Source organism: Myxocyprinus asiaticus, chromosome 43, assembly GCF_019703515.2.
Source record: "Myxocyprinus asiaticus isolate MX2 ecotype Aquarium Trade chromosome 43, UBuf_Myxa_2, whole genome shotgun sequence".
NCBI classification, from domain to species: Eukaryota; Metazoa; Chordata; class Actinopteri; order Cypriniformes; family Catostomidae; genus Myxocyprinus; species Myxocyprinus asiaticus.
The window spans coordinates 5,865,247-5,881,852 of NC_059386.1; the positions used below are offsets into that span (position 1 = coordinate 5,865,247).

At 38.6% G+C, this 16,606-nt stretch overlaps 1 pseudogene; it reads left to right on the top strand.

Moving 5' to 3' along the window:
- Nucleotides 1-16,223, top strand: part of LOC127433209 (interferon-induced protein 44-like) — a 32,782-nt pseudogene extending 16,559 nt beyond the window's left edge.
- Nucleotides 16,224-16,606: the final 383 nt, after the last annotated feature.

The window sequence follows — 16,606 nt, forward strand, 5'->3', positions numbered from 1 at the left end:
CATGAACGCCCACGAGCCCCCACAACAACTTTGCCATCGGATTGCTCAATTTTGCCTCTTTTTTTTAAAATCACATAACAGAAAATACTTTGTAAAATAAACCCCAGCCAATAGGAAGAATTAACACAAAGAATGTGTAGATTCATTCACAGAACTGTCTCAAAGGTGTGATCTTCCACAAAACAAATTCCAGCTGATATAAAACCGTTCAGATTCCTCGGACAGACAAACAAATGTTCAGTGAGCCAGCTGTTATGAGTTCAGCGGATGACGTAATCATTCCAATGTCCCATAAAAATACTCAACAAAACAAACTCCAGCCATCAGGAGGAATAAGCAAGAAGAATGAACAGATTAATCCACAGCTGTTCCAAAGGAGTGTTATTCAATAGAACAAGCTCCAGCCGCTAGGCGGAACCAATACAAAAAGAAATCAAACCAGCATCCCGGATCCCCGGATGGTCGAGTCAATTCACTCGGAGGCCGCATAAAATATATAACATGACTTACACAATCCGTCAACTTTATAAAAGACATCCTTTGTGTGAGCATGTGGATATTTTGCAGTCATCCGTAGTGCCCACTTTCAAAACTGTCTGGGAACTTCAATGCAAATGTAATCTTTCGTCAATGCAAAAGTTTCTTTAAGGAAAATTGTTATTCACAAAACAAACTCCAACCGTTTGGCGGAGACAATGCAAAAAGAAAAAAGAAACCAAAATGACGCACAGCTTCCTCAAAAGCCAAAGTACAGCGAGTCGACCCACTCAGATGAGAAACACCCAATGGTTTACTCTCCCATTGATTCAATAAAAGACATTGCCTGATAGGGACATGTAAATGCTTTGCGACCGTCCTTCGTTTCTATTCTCAGTTTGGCCAGAAACATCAGAGCAAAAGTGATCTTTTGCTGATGTAAGAGTTTCTTACATTCCTTGAACCTATCGCTTTTCTCTCTTGTCGAACTCGCAAAGTCCGGGAACAAGAAAATATTATGGTTCTTCCAAGAAAGCTTCCCTGTGCTCCTCGCCTGGTGCAACACAAGATCTTTATCGGATATCTTTATCTCAGAAATCTGGCCAGAATCGATCGGGGCCTATCTCCCTCAGCAAATCTGTGAGCTGGGACTCCGTGAGCTCGCTCGATTTCCAGCTTGTGGCCTGTTATGTCGAGCAGACTCAGGAAAAGCTCGTCTAGTAATTTCACCATATCTCTGCCCTCCTCATGCTCAGGAATTCCAACAATTCTAATGTTATTCCTGCAGCTTCTATTCTCAAGATCTTCAAGCTTTTCAAGGAGATGTTCCAAATCAACTTTGGTCACGGGCGGATTAGCGGTTAATTCCCTCTCCGAAGATTCCAGACAATCGATTCATCTCTCAACATCAGTCACTCTTGTAACTAATTCAGAGAATTTTATTTCCATCGCTGTAATCGATCGACATATTACAGCGAGATCCTCCAAGTCTGCAAGAACCTTTGTCAACATCACCGACTTGTTGGACAACTGACACTGGATCTCCTCTCCTTCCGCGCCATCCAAATCGAGTCCCCAGTCTGTAGGCCTGTCAGGGCTTTCATCCTGAACATGTAAGTGTCTTTTAATGTCTCCAGAGCCGAGGATTTTGACTTCTTTGCCATGTTTTGCTTCAAAGAGCAAATGTGTAACTGGATGTATAAAATTTCACCAGATTATAACATGAAAATAATTATAAATGTAGCAAAGCACGCAGAGCTTGTCGCTCACATGTCTGCTTCTTGCATGGCATCACGTGACCTCTACTGCCACAAGCTTAATGGTTGTGACGTTGTGATAAACAGCTTTGAGGCGCTTAGCTCTGGCCTTTTGAAATCCTATGGTTATAGCGCCCCTTAGCTGTTTAGAGCTGCTAATGACTCATTCACGCGGTGATTGAGGCAGTAGCAAGCTTATTCTTGTTGGGTACCTACTGTAGGAGGTATTTTCATAATGATAAATCTTTTGTTTCATACTTATAAATCCTTTTGCTTTGTTTATCACATGCTTGTGCTGGACATTGTGTTTCTTCCATTTATAATTGAATATATTTTGTCTCTTGTCTTGTCACAGACAAAAAGAAGCCCTGAAAATCTACCTAGAGAGGTTCTCTGTGAGTAACCCAGATGTAAATCGCATCAAGATCCTGGTAGCTGGACAAATTGGAGCAGAAAAATCCAGCTTTATTAACTCTGTCAATATTGCCTTTCAAGGATGGGTCACCTCTGGTGCACTTGTTGATTAAAATTCTTGCAACAGTAAAAGTTTCACACAGAAAGTAAGTATTATTGTCAAATAATATTACCCATATACAGCACTAAAATAACGAACTTGGGTAGCTGCTGAGAAATACATCAGAAAGTTTATTATCTAAACTTTTAAACCTTTAGCTGACACATAGTATGAGCATTGGGAAAATTTTGGCTAATCGTGTGCTTAATTGTGTGTTAATTTTACAAATGCATTTGTACGTTAAATATAACATTAACCACCAATAATAAGCGCTGTAAAAGTATTGTTCAATGTTGTTCATGTTAACTAATTTTGTTACCCTTTACAGTAGAACAAAAAAAATCAGAAAATGTTGTTTAAAATAGTTTTATGATAGAAAGAACTGTATGTCACACTGCTGGACACTGCTGACCATGCTTGAAATTTCATGTCAGCTATCCACATAACTATGCCTAAATGTTTTAGTTGAACAAAATCAATGAAAACATAAAGTTGTCCAGAATACAATATGTGCAAAATTGAATAAAAATGAAAACATCAGTGAAAGTATATACCGAAAAATATATAATATATATATATATATATATATATATATATATATATATATATATATATATATATATATATATACAAATATAAATATATGTAAAGTAAAAACACATACCTCTTATCGGGAGCAGATCTTTGCAGATAGGATAGTTGAGTTATTTTGCATATTAAGTGTATGAGTTTTTTCGTCTTTGTGTTGGCAGTGCTTGTATTCCTTCACCAGATTATTCTTGACAAAACTGCCATAATTTAAACTAAATAAGCCTTAAAGGCTCGATTAGCCAGCATTATTCAGGAAGGTGTGCAATCTCTGTTTAATAATACTGTGATAAGCACTGGAGTCCCCAATAATGCATTGCGGTATAAATCAATTATGCAGACTACTTTGTACTGTTTATAGTTTAACTGTTTGCTGACTTTACACTGCTTTTATAGTATTTGTTGTAACTTTCAATTATTTTTCATTTGGTGATTATTCAGAGCTAATCTTATTGGCATTGTGATTTTTATGTTAAATGATGAGGTCCATGCACATTGATCACAGAGAATGTGTGCGTAATGGGATACTTAATGCCGGTTTCACATATCATCTGTGAACAGGGCTTGAGCAGCGCATTTTTGTTTCGGTGCCCATGTTAAAATATTACACCCTTCACATTGCAAGCATGAGTCATGAGGTAAATCATCCCAGCGGATAGTTTTGGCCTATTTTTGCCATGCGGCTAACGCTTAACTCAGCGGCTCTGGGTGCAGTAGAAAACTAAAATAATCAGGAGATTTTAGAAAAGATGCAATATTTAAACTGAACCAACTATACACAATAATTTATAGGTCTGCATCTTGACCAACCTTTTTGGAAATTTCAGTCTTTCTCCATTCAAGTAGATGGGAGCAGTACATTTATGCCACTTGTTTACAAAGAAAATAGCAGCCCAGCCTGCCCGAGAACATTCCAAATATGACCACAGAGTGGACTGAGTTCCCTTGAAAAAGGCCTTAATAAATTAACCAATCACGACCAAGTACGCTGATAAACAAGTGCTTGTGACTCCCCGCGGTTGCTATATGAACCTGGAAAAGAGATGCAGACAATGTTAAACCCCAACGCAATGTGTTGCTCACACCTCGTTCACACCCCGCTCACGGAGAATGTGTGAATCCGGCGGAAGCCCAAAGTATACTTCGGTCAGATGCGAATGCTAGGCATCTGCTTACAGGATGCATGACATAAATGCCATCAGCAGAGTTCCTGAGTGTAGAACGTGTGCAGCCCGATTTTTTTCTAACCGCGCATACTCTGACGATATCTTCAATGCAAATTTGACTAGTCATAATACAAACTGAAGATACAGTTGTACTCAAAAGTCTGCATACCCTGGCAGAAATTGTGAAATTTTGGCATTCATTTTTAAAATATGACTGATCATGCAAAAAAAAAAAAAAAAAAAAAAAACTTGTCTTTTATTTAAGGATAGTGATCATATGAAGCCATTTATTATAACATAGTTGTTTGGCTCCTTTTTAAATCATAATGATAACAGAAATCACCCAAATGGCCCTGATCAAAAGTTTACATACATTTGAATGTTTGGCCTTGTTACAGACACACAAGGTGACACACACAGGTTTAAATTGCAATTAAAGTTTAATTTCTTACACCTGTGGCTTTTTAAATTGCAATTAGTGTATATATAGTCAATGAGTTTGTTAGCTCCACGTGGATGCACTGAGCAGGCTAGATACTGAGCCATGGGGAGCAGAAAAGAACTGTCAAAAGACCTGCGTAACAAGGTAATGGAAATTTATAAAGATGGAAAAGGATATAAAAAGATATCCAAAGCCTTGAAAATGCCAGTCAGTACTGTTCAATCACTTAGTAAGAAGTGGAAAGTTCAGGGATCTCTTGATACCAAGCCAAGGTCAGGTAGACCATGAAAGATTTCAGCCACAACTGCCAGAAGAATTGTCCGGGATACAAAGAAAAACCCACAGGTAACCTCAGGAGAAATACAGGCTGCTCTGTGTTTCAAGGAGCACAATACTTTTTGACCCCTCTCCAAACCGCTGATGGTTGTGACCATAAAGCTCTATTTTGGTCTCGTCACTTAAAATTACAGTGTGCCAGAAGCTGTGAGGCATGTCAAGGTGTTGTCGGGCATATTGTAACCAGGCTTTTTTGTGGCGTTGGCGCAGTAAAGGCTTCTTTCTGGCAACTCGACCATGCAGCTCATTTTTGTTCAAGTATCGTTGTATTGTGCTCCTTCAAACAACCACACCGTCTTTTTCCAGAGCAGCCTGTATTTCTTTACCTGAGGTTACCTGTGGGTATTGCCACTTTTCTTTGCCCCGTCTTAATTTTATTTTATTTTTTTTAAACCAATCCTACCTAAATATAGGATCAATCAAATAGGGTCAAGTGACAAATGTATGCCCCGTCAGAAATTTCAAATGACCCCATTTGAAATTCATCCAGCCACCAGCACAGTATATTTAATGTGATTTTACATTTTCTGTTGGAGTTTAATATTTAAAAAATAAAATGACATATATGGTGGAGACCCCTTGTGAAAAAGAAGTGTATTTAAGTGTATAAATGTGTACTTGGCATGTACTTGAAATACTAAAAGTAAAAAATTTTAAAAGTATACTTACAGGTATATATAATTCAATTAAATATAATTAAAATGAAATAAATACTGATACTTAAGTGTACTTTTGGGGAATATACTTTCATGAGTATGTTTCATAACATACTTAAACACAATTTTAAAAAAAGTGCACTTTGTTTTAAGGTTAACTTTAGAGTATTATTTTGAAAGTACATTTTAAATCATTAAGTTTTAATACTCTTTAAGTGTGCTTTAAAGAAAATTAATTGGATTTATTTATTATCATACTAAAGAACATTTAAACAAAAGTATACTTGATTGTCATTTTAACTTTAAAATGTTACTTGAAATTACATTTAAAGTTAACACATTTTACAATGTTCTCTAGCATACTTTTAAGAAAAACACTTCTGGGACAGTATCTTATAATGCAAAGAACAAAAATAAAGCACAAAATATTTCTCAAAGAAATCATCAAAACTGGATCCATTTAGCTTTGTTTTCTAATGGAAGACTCCAAAATCATGCTCTCTGCTCTCATTTGCTGACACAATTTGCTTGCAGGCTACATTTCTGTCCACTTTATCCAACTTTTCCTTGTGAATGTGGCATATTGCAACACCTTTTGAAGCGGTTTTGCCCCATCATGCTTCTCAGCCATGTCTTCAGCCTGCGAAGAACACTGAAACTTCGCTCTGCTTCTGTGGAGAGGGGCAGGACAAATATCACACCGACAACCGTCACATCCTGCTTGTACAACAACAATGGAGAAGTTTGCTGGTCTGAGTATTAATGTCTATATCAGATGACATTCCCGGACTACCACAATATTAATATGACAAATAATGCTTGGAGGAACATTACTTGCTTCAGCCGTCCCTTCATCCGGAGCAAAGGCCAGGGCAAGTACTCTACATTGTGCCGACATTTTTACATTCAGTACTTGTTGATAACACAAACCATCTGTGAAATTAGGTACTTGCAGCACATTACTTCCGTGGATATTCCGTATCATAGCAACCAAAGTGTCTCAGATGAAAAAAACGCTTCTCCACCAAAGCGCTCCCAGCTGGGCATTTTCAGAGGAGCACCTGGCATTTTCAGTTGGCAAAAAACGCATTGGTGGACACAGTCCAAGTATGTTGTTTGAAAGTATCTTATTTTCAGAAGTACATTTAAGTGTACTTTTTTCACAAGTGACATCAAAACAATAACAGTAGGAATTACATATTTTGGAAACTTACCAAAAAAAAAAAAAATTTGTAGCTCACAGCACATAACGTCAAGAGTCTGGATGCCACTATGCCTTTCTCATTGAGTGACAAAATGGGCTTAGATCCTAAAATCTTGGCTGGGTCTCAACCAGAAGACATCATTAAGGTCATATTTGGGCATGTAAAGGACGGCTATGAAGTAAAACACCACATTAATTGAGAACTTAAGTCTTAAAGAAAAATATTTGTATGTTTGGAATTTGTCATTGTTTTTTTTTCTCCATTTTAATTCTTAGTTCGATCAACATATACCACTTACTCAGGAGAATGAATATTACAACAGTGACCCTTTGCTCTCCAATCAGGTGTTCTGCCTTGTATATGTTGTGGCTGCAGATACGGTCAAAGGTACGCCAAAAGAATTAACTGAAAATTTGAACATAATCAGCCACAGAATCAGCGCTAAGAGTAAGACTTGCCGATGTATGATTATTGTTTTCATTTTAGGCTACTCTGCATTGTATCACTGCAACTAACCACTACATAATATGACCTAGGTAATATGATTATTGCTTAGACAACAGTGCGACTGTCCAGACCATGAAAAGTTTTTTTGCCATTTAACCTACTTTGGCAAAGTAGTTCTTTGTTTTGTTGTTTGTTGTAGTTGTTGTTTTTATGATAAGATAAAAACTGGTGCAGAAATATTTTCTTATGGTTGTTTTGTCAATAATTAAAAAGCCATTTAAAACACGCTAAACTTTGCATTCAGCATAGTCCTCTGGGTTATTGTAAGGTTATTTATCATTTACTAAAATATATATATATATTTTTTACTAACTGTAACTGTAAAAACTGAAACTAAAGTAAATGTCTCGGTTACTGATGTAACTTTGCTTCCCTGAAAGGAGGGAATGAGATGCAACATCAGCTGACGCTATTGGAGCACCCTTTAAGCGGGCACGAATTTGATACCCAGTACCATTACGGTAATTGATTGGCTGATGAAGTTCTCCACCTATGCTAATGTCATAGTGAGTTTATAATCTGGAGCCCAGTGTCACACCATCAGGATTTTCAGACTAAAGGGAAGTAGAGCATATCTCTCGTCACATAACAGTGGAACATCTGTAGATGCGGCAGAGCTACACAGAGTCTTGTTCCCTCCTTTCAGGGAACCAAGGTTATGTGAGCAACCAAGGTGTTCCTTTTCAAGAAGGTAATTTTGACACTAAGTCAGAAGCTGACTCTATGGGAGTCATATATCATATCACCATAGCACTGATGTGCAGTGCCTACTAGCTATTACAGGGTAGTCAAAAGCATTGCTGTAGCCACCCCTTCGTATTGAGAAATAGGAAGGAAAGTGGGAACAATAAACCAACGACTTGATGACAAGACAGTGACACTAGCCATGCTGGGTAGTGGAGCAATGCCTCAACACATATTCCAGGTTAGCATGAAGGAGAGGAGCAGAGTGATCACCTAGCCAAGGGATTTGGCACAATGACACTGTCCAACTAGGGTAGTAAAACATTGGGCTTTGGCACACTGACACTAGCAAAAAGGGTAGTGAAATGTTGCACACAAGCTCTCAATCACACCAGTAAGTATAAACAGACCAAGTTTTTGTTCCAACACTGATATTAACCAGTGGGTTAGTCTTGAGTAGCCCTCTTGCTCTATGAATATGTGGGAGGAGAGGGAAGATACATGCAGGTTGTAAAACCTGGCAAAGGTGTAAGCGTAAGCCCAACCTGCAGCCAGACATGTCTTCTAGAGACACGCCCTTTGCTTATGCCCAGGTGTAGGCCATACTCCTGGTAGAATGAGATTTTACTCCCATGGAACATTATATGCCATGAGAATCGCAAGTGAGTGCAATAACATCCACGACCTAGTGGGAATTTATTTTTGGGTAGTTATCTTTTGGAATTTCTGAAGGCAAACCAAGCCAGTTACTTTTCCTGCAACCAAGGAGCATTAGATTTTAGACAAAAGGAAAACGGATATAATTATGAAAATTGACCATAGTTCTCCATAAAGGGTCATGATTTTTTATTTTATTTTTATTTTTTATTATCCACTTGGGTCTACTGATAATGTTAAGGGTTTTTTGTTTTTTGTTGCACCAAATTTCAAAATATAGTAATATCTGATAATTTTCCACCCTGTTTCTGGCCCTCTGTCTAAAATACTCGTTTTGGCCTCCATAAAACTTTAACGTAAAAGCCACTGTTATGATTTGATAACAGTATGCAGCCCCTCAAAATCAGCAATATTTGAAAATCAATTGGAAGAGAATGAACAACCCCACTATATTTATAAAACTTCATTTCAGGGTTTACACACAATGTACATCCAACACATTGCATTAGAATATATTAAACTGCTCATCTCAAACACAACTGTTATCACTCAGCACCATAAACTATCAAACAGTCATGACATCTGAAATATTCATGAACAAAATGGTTTTCTTATTGTTTTCCATTGGGTCCAAGTGTTTTTAACTGCCCCATCCTTCAATTATAGTTGCTTTGCAAAATTAGAATCATATTATGACTGGTTCAAAAGCAATCCACACTGACATGAGCAGAAAAAACATACAATCCATGCTGAAATACAATGAAGACACATCCGCATGACACGCACACATAGTCTAAAGCATGGTGTCAGCTAGACCCACACACATACAGCTTTGCATCACCGGAAACATATAAAAACGGTCAAAGACATCCATCTAGAGCATGTTTTCATACACCAACAATTAAAAAATAACATAGATGGGTGAAAGAATGCGTCCATGGCACGGTTGTGCTCAAAACAACAACTCATACAGTTCGAACCAGTCAATTTCCATCTGCAGAACTGCCCCTCACTGGATGTTTTTGTTTTTGGCACCATTCTGAGTAAATTTTAATGACTGTTGTGTGTGAAAATCCCAGGAGATCAGCAGTTACAGAAATACTCAAACCAGCCCGTCTGGCACCAACAGTCATCCATGCGATTATTTAGTCAGCAAACTGTGTGGCAGCAGTGCAGTGCATAAAATAATGCATATACGGGTCAGGAGCTTCAGTTAATGTTCACATCAGCCATCAGAATGGGGAAAAATGTGATCTCAGTGATTTGGACTGTGGCATGATTGTTGGTGCCAGATGGGCTGGTTTGAGTATTTCTGTCACTGCTGATCTCCTGGGATTTTTCTCTAGAATTTAACCAGAATGGTGCCAAAAACAAAAAAACATCCAGTGAGGGGCAGCTCTGTGGATGTAAATGCCTAGTTGATGAGAGAGGTCAACAGAGGCCAGACTGGTTCGAACTGACAAAGTCTACAGTAACTCAGATAACCACTCTGTACAATTGTGGTGAGAAAAATAGCATCTTGGAATGCTGTTCTGAGATGCGGGTTGGCACTGATTTGGCAGCACGAGGGGGACCTACACAATATTAGGCAGGTGGTTTTAATGATGTGGCTGATCAGTGTCTGTCTACTGTATATACACTGATGAGCAAAAACATTATGACCACCTGCCTAATATGCTGTTGGTCCTCCGCACTGACCCGCCAAGGCATGGACTCTGCAAGACCTCTGAAGGTGTCCTGTGGTATTTGGCACCAAGAAATTAGCAGCCGATCTTTCAAGTACTGTAGGTTGTGAAGTGGATCCGCTGTGGATCAGACTTGTTGGTCCAGCACATCCCACAGATGCTCAGTTGGTTTGAGATCTGGGGGATTCGTAGGCCAGGGCAACACCTTGAACTCTTTATCATATTACTCAAATCATTCCCGAACAATGTGTGCAGTGTGGCAAAAGAGGCCACTGCCATCAGGGAATACCATTGCCATGAAGGGGTGTACCTGGCCTGCAACAATGTTTAGGTAGGTGGCATGCTCTGCGCACTTTGCTAGTTTTTAATTCTCTTTGTGTCCTAAACTGGTGAGATTCGATACACTCTGTTTCATAACTGTTTTATAAAGACAATATGTCAAAAAATTAAAAATCCTCGGGCTCTGGAGGCATTAAAAGATTCTTACGTGCTCAAGCTGATACCTCTGACAGGGCCGCAGACCAGGGACTCAATTTGGACGGTGCGGCGGGAGAAATTCAATGTCAACTGTCCAGCATGTCTGTGATGCTGATGAAGGTCATAGCGGACTTGGAGGATCTTGCTGTAATACGTTTACGATTACGGCGATGGAGGTGAAATTTTCTGAGTTGGTTACAAGATTGTCGAATTCAACAAGAGAGAAACGTGATCGATTCAAGGAATGCAAGAAACTCTTACATCAACAGAAGATCGCTTTTGCACTGATGTTTCCGACCAAATTGAAAATAGATACTAAGAATGGCCATAAAGTATTTATATGCCCACAACAAGCGACGTCTTTCATAAAGTCATTGGAAGTTATTTTGATGATTTTCATGTTGCTCGCTGAACATTCACTTGACTGTCCGAGGAAACTGGGCGCCTTTTTTGTTTCTTCTTGTGGTGGTTCCGCCAGTGGCTAGGGTTTGTTTTGTGGAATAAAACTCCTTCGGGACACTTGAGGATGAATCTGCTCAATTCATTTGTACTTGTGCCTCCTATTGGATGGAGTTTGTTTTGTGGAATATTTTTTTGCAGGACATTGGAAGGATTAGGTCTTCTGCTGCACTTATGAAACAGCCGGCTCACTGCACATTCATTTGACTGCCCGAGGAAACTGAACGTTTTATTTATTTATTTATTTATTTTACTTATTTTGTGTGTGTGTGTGTATTGGTTCCGCTAGAGCCTGGAGCTTGTTTTGGGGAGGAACACACCTTTGGGGCAGTATGTGGATGAATCTACACATTCTTTGTGTTTATTCTGCCTATTGGTTGGAGTTTGTTTTATAGATTTTCTTCTGTTATGTAATTCTGTCTCATAAAATTTGTATAGAAGCACCGGACTTGAGCAATCTGACGGCAAATTTGTCACGGGGGCTCTCGTAGGCATACATGGACTTTTTGAATTTAGAGGGATGGACACCGGTTGGCGCTGTTGTACGCGGTGTTCTTTTTTTTGTTTGTTTGATTCGGGGGGTAGTTTGGGGTTTGATTGTTGCACTATTGTTGGAAAGTGGTCTTTATAATCTTGTTTTTGACACACAATCTATATTTTTTAATATGTAAAAATGTCAGATCTTAATATGAGTGGATGGTCTCTCTCCATGTGGAATGTGAATGGGTTGGGGCACCCCATAAAAAGAAGGAAAGTTATTTATCTTCTTAAACATAAGAAATATGATAGTGTTCCTTCAAGAAACGCATCTCAAGTAAGAGCAGGGGAGTCATTACACTGATAAGTAAGCATCTACAATTCAAATGTCTCAAACAGGTTAAAGATAAATTAGGAAGAGTCATTATTGTTTTAGCAGAAATTCAGGGGCAAATGTTGATTTTGGCTAATATTAACACACCTAACGTTGATGATCAGGGCTTTTTTATAGATCTTGAAGGATGTTGCAAGCCGCTGGCACCCCTCATGATATAATATTGGGAAGAGACTTTAATCTTTTGATGGACTCAGTCCTTGATCATAGTGAAGCAAAAGTGTGTAAGCGCCCTAGAGCAACATTGATGCTTCACAGGATGCGTAAAAATCCTGGTCTTACAGATATTTGGAGACTTTTGAACCCATCTGGTAGGGACTATACATTTTTTTTCATCAGTCCATAAGATCTCTTCTAGAATAGATTATATATATATAAATCTCTAATTTCATCTGTTGTGGATTGCTCAATTGGAAACATTTTAGTCTTAGATCATGCCCTGGTGAGATTAGAGGTGTTGCCACATACGGAGAAAAAGAAATCATATAGTTGGCGCTTTAATGTATCCCTTTTGCAAAATCTGGAATTCCAACAAATGTTAAAGGCTGAAATCAATGTATATGTGGAGATTACTTGGTCCTCAGTATCCTCTGTGGACATGGCTTGGGAGGCACTTAAGGTGGTTCTTAGGGGTCGGATCATACAGTATGCCTCATTCATCAAAAAGTCCAAAGCACGAGAACTCGTGGAGTTGGAAGGGAATATTAAAAGTGCTGAGGCAGAGCTGAAGTGCCAAATGTCGTCTGATGGCCTCAGAGAATTGACCCGATTGAAATACAGATATAATACTATTTTGTTGCGAAAGGTGGAGTTTTGGCTATTCAGGGAAAGAAAGTCATACTTTGAGTTGGGGGACAAAGCAGGAAAGCTTTTGGCTAGATATAAAAAGCAGAGAGAGTCTTTTTCTACCATTCCCTCAGTGAAATCTGCTGGTGGTGAAATTTTTAACTCAGCCAATGATATTAATAATGCTTTTAAAGAATTCTATCTTGATCACTATAGTTCCACGTCTTCGTCTACTGATGAAGATATTAGAAACTTTGTGGAACCATTAGAACTCCCTAAACTGACGACTGAGCAACAAAAAAATTATCTTGATTCTGAGATAGCCTTGGAGGAGCTTGGCGAGGTAATTAAGGCCTTGCCTACAGGCAAGGCTCCGGGGCCAGATGGCTTTGCCATTGAATTTTTTAGATCTTATGCTACAGAATTGTCTCACTTTTGCTAGAAGTTTATACAGAATCATTAAAGAATGGAAAGCTTCCGCCAACCATGACACAAGCCCGGATCAGTCTGATACTTAAAAAGGACAAAGATCCAAGCGAGTGTAAAAGTTACCATCCAATTTCCCTGATCCAGCTAGACTTTAAAATACTGTAAAAAATTATGGCTAACCGTTAGTGGAAAGTTATGACATCTCTTATACATATAGATCGGGTGGGGTTTATTCGGGGCCGTAGCTCTTCTGATAACATTAGGCATTTCATCAATATCATGTGGTCAGTGGCTAATGATCAGACTCCGGTGGCTGCCATCACACTTGACGCCAAATAGGCGTTTGATATGGTAGAGTGGGATTATCTTTTTAAGATTTTGGAAATATACGGGTTCTGGAATACTTTTATTGGATGGATTAAGTTACTTTATAGACACCCGGTAGCAGTGGTACAAACAAATGGATTAATTTCTGATTATTTTAATCTGGACAGGGGCAGGGTTGCCCTCTTTCCCCATTATTGTTCTGTCTTGCCCTGGAACCATTAGCAGCCGTGATAAGAAGGGAAGATGATTTTCCAGGGGTGCTGGCGGGAGGTGTGGCGCATAAGCTTTTTGCTTTACGCTGATGATATTTTATGATTTGTCTCCGACCCCACTAGATCTATGCCTTGCCTCCACAGAATTATTAATTCCTTTTCTAAATTCTCAGGATTCAGAGTCAATTGGTGTAAATCTGAAGCTTTGGCTCTGACAGCGTACTGCCCAGTAACAGCTTTTCAACCGGGTGCCTTTCAGTGGCCCAAACAGGGCATTAAGTATTTGGGCATTTTATTCCCAGCAAATTTGTCTGATTTAGTTAGAGTTCGTTTTGACCCCTTAATAAAAAGGTTTTCGAGCGATGTGGGCAGGTGGGCTTCATTACATTTATCTATGATTTGGAAGGTTAATGTTATTCAAATGAATTGTATTCCAAAATGTATCTACCTGCTACAATCTCTCCCTGTAGATGTCCCCCTCTCTTATTTCAAGCAATTTGATAGCATAATGAAGTCCTTCATTTGGAATTGTAAGCATCCCAGATTACATTTCAATAAGTTGCATAGGCTGATTGACAAAGGTGGGCTAGGCTTACCCAAGATTTTGTTTTATTATTATGCATTCGGTCTCAGACATTTGGCTCATTGGTCTCTTCCACCTGAGAGAGCCCCTCCCTGGTTTTGTACTGAACAGGAATTTCTGGCCCCTATTTTGCCACAAAGCCTTTCTATCAAACCAACCAGAGAAGTTAAGTTACACCCCGTTGTCTCGCATTTGAACTCGGTGTGGACAAAAGTGTCGAGTGTTTAATTCGGACATTTATTTAAATGTTGCCTTGAGCATATGTCTGAACCCCAAATTATGTATTAATAAGTCCCCTTTCTGCTGGTCAGAATGGATAGTGAGGGGGGTTACTACACTCATTGACCTATATGAGAGTGGAGTGTTGAGATCTTTTCAAAATTTGGTTCAACTTTTTGGGATTCCCAGATCTCAGTTCTATAAGTATTTACAGCTGCACCACCTGCTCTGTACTGTTTTTGGGAGTAGTTTACACCCCCCTAAAGTGGCAGATACTCTGGGAGTGGTGATTACTCCTTTTGGAAAAGGTCATGAGGCATCAGTGCATTACTAATTTTGAGTCTGGGGGACGGAACTTCAGCTTCTCTTAAGACCTTATAGGAGAAAGATCTAAATTTGGTATTGGAGGAGGGAGTGTGGGCTAGGATTCTAAATAACATCAAGTCTGCATCTACAGATGCAAGGGTTCGCCTTATGCAATTCAAGATTTCTAGGGAGTCTATTGGACCCCCTCTAGATTGTATAGGCTTGGTCTTAAAGACACACCCACCTGCTGGCGATGTCAATCAGAAGATGGATACACAACCCATGTCTTTTGTGGATGTGTTAAGATCCAAGAATTTTGGTTGAAGATTCAGAGTTTTATGTTTGAGGTATTGGGATCTCAAATTTTATTTTGCCCCATACTCTGTATTTTAGGTGATGGGGCGGTCATTAATATGGAGAATAAGCACATACAAAACTGGGTCCTAACTAGCATTATGATTGCCAGACAGATAATTTTAAAGGGTTGGAAGTCGGCTGGAGCGCCCTCATTTCAGGAGTGGTGTTTGGAGATGGGCAGGGTGGCAGCTTTTGAAATTTAGACTTGTTTGTGGAGAAATGGGGCAAGTATCTGGCTTTTTTGGAGGGCTCTTGGGGAGGGACAGTGGAGAGAGGTGTAGTGGATGTTTGTGATTATATATATTATATATTATGTTTTGTTTTGTTTTGTTTTGTTTTTTTGTTTGTGTGTGTGTATGTCTATAATTATGTGACCACTGGGGTGTTGTTGTGGGTTGGGGGGTTTGCAGTAATGAGGGTTAAATATTGATTCTGTTTGTATATGTTTTGCTTTTCATTGTTTAATAGATGAATCAATAAAAAATGTTAATCACAAAAAAATAGCCTCCAACACTGATCTTAAACAAATGGCTTTGTACAATTTGAATTTGTGGACAAATTAAAATTTGCTATCTACAAATTATTGTATATTAAATTCTAAACCATTTTATAGATTGTTAACATTGCCTCTATGCACAATCATTGTAAGGATTCCTCAAGTGATTGTCTTGACCAAAGTGGATGAAATATGCCCACTGGTGAATAAGGATCTAAGGAAGATCAACACCTGCAAGAAGATCAAAGAAAAGGTTCAATGACACCATTCAATGACTTGTTTCACATAGTTTTTTTTTTCTTTCTGATATTCATAGGATCATTTTATTTATTTTTGGTCTTGTGTTCATTTCCAGATGGAGTTATGCAGCAAGTTTTTGGCGTGCCATTGAACAACATCTTCCCAGTGAAGAACTACCATAATGAGATCGAAACTGATGATGATGATGTTGATGTTCTGATTTTAAAGGCATTGGAACAAATTGTACAACTTGCTAATGATAGAATGGGAGAATTCGCTTCCAACTGACCTGAAATTTGTGTATAGTAAATAATGAGTGCATGTGATGCCAATACTCAGGCTGTTTTGTTTTAAAGAAAGGTAGGTAGAATGAGCCTATTAAAAAATTACTAAATAAGAGCATATTACATTCAAATGACACTTGCTAATTATACATAAATAAAGCTGGCTTGGAAATTTGACATGTAATACTCACTGATGCACTATATTTTATTGTTTATTAGTTTTATTGCTGTGCTGTTAAATATTGTTTGCAAAAACATTGCTATGTTTATAACAACACATTAAACAATGCATGCAAATTTACACGTGCACAATTATATCCATACTATTGCATTTGTTGTTCTTTTATTGAATGTTGCTGCTTGGTTGGACGACATTGTCTCGGGTGG